Source organism: Suricata suricatta, chromosome 14, assembly GCF_006229205.1.
Source record: "Suricata suricatta isolate VVHF042 chromosome 14, meerkat_22Aug2017_6uvM2_HiC, whole genome shotgun sequence".
Classification (NCBI taxonomy): domain Eukaryota; kingdom Metazoa; phylum Chordata; class Mammalia; order Carnivora; family Herpestidae; genus Suricata; species Suricata suricatta.
Window position 1 is genome coordinate 4,654,265 of NC_043713.1, and position 5,660 is coordinate 4,659,924.

Genomic DNA, 5,660 nt, shown 5'->3' on the forward strand with positions numbered 1-5,660 from the left:
ATTCAATTTCTTCTATCAAAGCCTAAGAGTTTTCTGTGTACAGACCTTTCACATCCTTGGTTAAATTTATTCCTAAATATTTCATTGTTTTTGATGCTATTGTAAGTGGGGCTGTTTTTTTTAAATTTCTTTTTCAGATATTTTATTGTTAGTGTATAGAAACAACTAATTTCCACTTGTTGATTTTCTGTCCTGAAATTTTGCTGAATTCATTGATAAGTTCTTTTCCCTTAAATATTTTTTCTAATGTTTTATTTATGTTTGAGAGAGAGAGAGAGACAGTGTGAGCAGGGGAGGGTCAGAGAGAGAGGGACACATGGAATCTGAAGCAGGCTCCAGTCTTTGAGCTGTCAGCACAGAGCCTGATGCGGGGCTTGAACCCATAGACCATGAGATCATGACTTGAGCTGAAGCCAGATGCTCAACTGACTGAGCCACCCAGGTGCCCCAATAAGTTCTTAAAAATTTTTTTTTGTTATTTATTTTTCAGAGAGAGAGAGAGAGAGAGAGAGAGAGAGATGGGGAGAGAGAGAGAGGCGGAGAGAGAGAGACAGATGGAGAGAGAAAGAGAGAGAGAGAGAGAGAAAGAATTGGGGAGAAGCAAAGAGAAAGAGAGGGAGACACAGAATCTGAATCAGGCTCCAGGCTCTGAGCTGTTAGCAGAGACCTGGATGTAGGGCTTGAACTCACGAACTGAGAGATTATGACCTGAGCTAAAGTTGAACCCTCAACCGAGTTACCCAGGTGAATTAATTGATAAATTCTAACAGTTGTGTGTGTGTGTGTGTGTGTGTGTGTGTGTGTGTGTGTGTGTATAGTCTTACTATATTCTAAACGTAAAATCCTGTCATATGCAGAGACATTTTAACTTTTTCTTTTCTGATTTGGATGCCTTTTTTTTTTTCTTGCCTAATTGTGCTGACTAGGTTTTCAGTATTGTATTGAATAAAAATGGAGCGTGGGCATCCATGTTTTGTTCCTGATCTTAGAAGAAAAAATTTCAAACTTTCACTGTTGAATCTGAAGTTAGCTGTGGTCTTTTCATATTTGGTCTTTATTATGTTGAGGCATGTTCTTCTCTACCGAATTTATTGAGAAGGTGTTTATCTTGAAACAGTGTTGAATTTATCAAATGCTTCTTACTCATTTAGTGAGCTGGTTATATGATTTTTATCTTTCTAGTAATGTGGTATATCATAGTTATTGATTTGTATATGTTGAAACATCCTTGCATCCCCCAGATAATCCCACCTGATCATGGTGTATAATCCTTTTAATGTATTATTTAGTTTCCTAATATTTTGTTGAGAAGTTTTATATTGATATTCATAAGGGATTTTAGCCTGTAGTTTTCTTTTTATGTAGTGTCCTTGTCAGGCTTTGATATTAGGGTAAAGCTGGCCTCATAAGATGATTTTGGAAGTGTTCCCTCCTATTCAATTTTTTTTGGAGTTGTTTGAGAATAATTACTATGAATTCTTCTTTAAATATTTGATAGAATTTAACCATGAAGCTGTCTTGTCCTGGGATTTTATTTTTGTTTTGGGGAAGTTTTTGATGACTGATTAAATCTCCTTACTTCTTATTGGTTTGTTTCGACTTTTTCATTTTTTCCATGATTTAGTTTTGGTAGGTTGTGTGCTTCTTCTTCTAGGTTGTCCAATTTGTTGTCTTATAATTATCAATAATAGTCCCTTATTATCCTTTAAATTTCTGTGGTATCAGTTGTAATGTTTCCTCTTTTATTTCTGATTTTATTTAAGTTTTAACTCTTTTTTTTTAATCTAGCTAAAGTTTTGTCACTTTTATATTTAAAAAAAACCTGCTCTTAATTTTGTTGATTTTTCTCATGTTTTTTTGGTCTCTATTTTATTTATTTCTGTTCTGATCTTTATTTCTTTCCTTTTTTGTAACTTTAGTCTGAGTTTGTTTTTGTTTTTCTAATTCCCTGAAATATAATGTTAGGTTGCTTGTTTGAGATCTTTATTTTTTTCTTAATGTAGGTGTTTACTGCTATAAACTTCCTCATTAGAATTGCTTTTGCTACATACCATTAGTTTTGGTATGTTTTCATTTTCATTTGTTTCAAGATATTTTTTTAATTTACATTTTGATTTCCTCTTGGATACATTAATTGTTAATGGATCATTAATATGTTGCTTAATTTCCACATATTTGTTACTTTTCCAGTTTTCTTCCTGTTATTGATTTTAGTCTCATACACTGTTTTGTGAAAAAAAAATACTTGGTGCTCTTTCAATCTTCTTGTTTTGTGGCTTAATATATATGATCTATCCTTGAAAATGTTCTTTGTGCATTTGAGAAGAATGTGTATTCTGGTGCTGTGTTTTGGAGTGTTCTGTAGTTGTCTGTTAGGTCCATTTGGCCTAAAGTGTAGTTCAAGTCCAGTGTTTCCTCATTGATTTTCTGTCTGGATGACCTATCAGTCCCTGAAAGTGGGTATTGAAGTCCCATACGATTATTGTGTCATTGACTATTTTCCCCTTCCAGTCTGTTAGTATTTGCTTAATATATTTAGGTGTCCCAATGTTGGCTATATGTGCATGTATGATTTTTATATCCTCTTAATGAGCTTACATCTTTATCATCATATAACGACCATTTTGGTCTCTTGTTATAGCTTTTGAATTAGTCTATTTTGTCTCATATATATAGGTGTGTTTCTGGCTTCCACTTGTATGGTATATCCTTTTCTGTCTCTTCACTTTGAGTGTCTATATATCCTTAGAGTGAAGTGAATTTCTTGTAGGCAACATAGAGCTGGGCCTTATTTTTCTGTTCATCCAATTACTTTATTCTTTTATATTGGAGAATGTAATCCATTATGTTCAGAGTGATTATTGATAGATAACTAATACCATCTTATTAATTGACTTTTTGGCTCTTCTCCCAGCTCCTCACTCCTGCCCTCCCTGGGCTGTGCAGCTCATGACTCAGTACTCTGGATGGGGAAGAAAGAACAGCTCATGACTCAGTACTCAGATGAGGAAGAAAGAGAACCATGCCTCTATGGCACATCCCTCAGAGCTGGGAAGCCAGTCACTCATTTATGTGCGTGTTTTCCTCCAGGGGAGAAATCATGGACCCATAAGGGGTCTCTTGGCACTGAGCTCCACCTCCTTGGAGGAGGGGCTACATGAGTAAAGTCAAACTATTCATTTTCCCTCTGCAATGCGTCGAAACTCAGAAGTTTTTTGCTGTAACCTTGTGCTAGAACTTTTTCACTGGAGTGGATTTCCACAAAGACTCTCTGTTCTGTGGGTGATTGTCAAAGTCATTGTTCTCCACGGGACTTTTGGATCACATCTGAGAGGGTCTGAGGCAAGTTCACAGACCACTGTGGAGTCCACAGCTGGGACCAAGATTACCAGACACATGGTGGGCAAGGCTCTGCCTGGGTCCCATGGCTTCTGGTGCTGGCTCCCACAATTTTTACAAAGGCGCTTTTGTCTGTGGGTGGATGCTTGATTGCTGTTGTTGAGAGGGGGATGTGATGAGGGACATCTTGCTCAGCCATCTTGCTGATGTCACCTGGTATATACTTTACCCTGCCAGCATATCATGATTTAAATTAGCCATATACCAAGTGTCCAGTAGCCCTGGCGGGTAGTGGCTGCCTCTCTTGGGGGTGCAGGTCTAGTGGAATATACTGACAGATAAGCAGGCAAGAAAGCAAACCCTCAGGGGGCGCCTGGGTGACTCAGTCAGTTAAGCATCTGAGTCTGTTTCAGCTGGGTCATGATCTCACAGTTTGTCAGTTTGAGCCCTGCGTTGGGCTCTGCACTGATGGCATGGAGCTTGCTTGGGATTTTCTCTCTCCTTCCCTATATGACCCTCCCTTTCTCTCTCTTTTTCTCAAAATAAATAAATATAAATAAATAAGTAAACAAACAAACTCTAATAAGGACCATAGTCTAAGGTTCAGCAAGGCATAAAAGAGTCATCGATGTAGGTTTAGGGGTCAGAGAAGGCTTCCCAGAGAAAGCTGTCAGCTGGGAGATGAATGAGAGTTATCAAATGAGTTGGTAGAGAGTGCAAGTGGGGAAAGAAGGACGTTACAGGAAGAAGGCTCAGTCTACTGTGGTGAGAGAGAATACCTCTGTCAAAGAATCAAAAGGTCTGAGTAGTCTGATTTGGAGAGCAAGGGCAGGAGGTCGGGGAAGGATGGTGAGATTGAAGTTGAAGAGATGAGATGTGGCTCTTAAAGACACATTAGGGACTGGCAGTTTCCCCTTCTTCTTTTTAAGTCCATTTCCAGAGATTGTTCTAGACTGTTGGAGCAAAGAAAGACTAGAGTCAGAGAGATAATCAGCAGGCCCTATTAATAGTCAAGGCACAAGTTGAGGAAGGGTAACTTACTTAGGATTGTAGAGGTTGGAAAGAAATCTTTAGGAGGTGGAAGAAAGAAAATGGTAGCATCACAAAATCAGCTTCTATTTAGTGAGATATTATTAAAAGTGGTTTCTGCATCGGTGATTCCCTTCAAAATGAATCATTGAGTTAGCATGTGACCTAGCAGTTGCACTTTGGGGACATTTATCAGGGGGAAATGAAGACTCATTTTCATGCAGGAAACTGTACACAAATGTTTTTTATCAGCTTTATTTATAATGGCCGACAACCCAAATGTCCAATGGGTAAATGGTTATGCAAACCATGGAATACTGCTCAGTGATAAAAAGGAATTAACAGTTGATTGTTGCTTTGATGAAATGCAAGGAGATTATGCTGAATGGAGATGAAGTCTCAAAAGGATGCATGCTGCATGATTTCACTGACCTAACACTCATGACATAACATAATTTTAGACATAAAGAACAAATTAGTGGTGTCCAGGAGTCAGGGATGATGGGGAGAAAGGTATGGGTGTGCCTGTACAGGGGTAATGAGAAGATGTCTTCTGGTAACCGGAGAAAGTACCTCGATTGTGGTAGCGGTTACACAGTGTGATGCATGTGATAACAGTGCACGGACTTACACACACACACACACACACACACACACACACACACACACACACAGGGGTGCACATGTACGTGATGAAACCTAAATAAACTCTATGTGTTGTACCGATGCCAGGTTCTTGACTTAAGCATTACACTTTAGTTATGCAAGGTGCTCTCATAGTGGAGGCTGGAGGAAGGGGACACAGGACCTCCATTACATTTTTTTTTTTGCAATCCCCAGTGATTCCATAAAAACATCTCAATAAAATGTTAAAACATAGTTTCTAAAAAAGCATCACTCATCATCAGGGAAATACAAATCAAAACCACACTGAGATACCACCTCACACCGGTCAGAGTCACTAAAATGAACAAATCAAGAGACTATAGATGCTGGCGAGGGTGTGGAGAAATGGGCACCCTCCTACACTGTTGGTGGGAATGTAAACTGGTGCAGCTGCTCTGGAAAAAAGTGTGGAGGTTCCTCAAAAAATTATCGATAGAACTCCTCTATGACCCAGCAATAGCTCTGCTAGGGATTTACCCAGGGGATACAGAAGTGCTGATGCACAGGGGCACATGTACCCCAATGTTCATAGCAGCACTTTCTACAATAGCCAAATCATGGAAAGAGCCTAAATGTTCATCAACTGATGAGTGGATCAAGAGGATGTGGTGTATATATATATATAT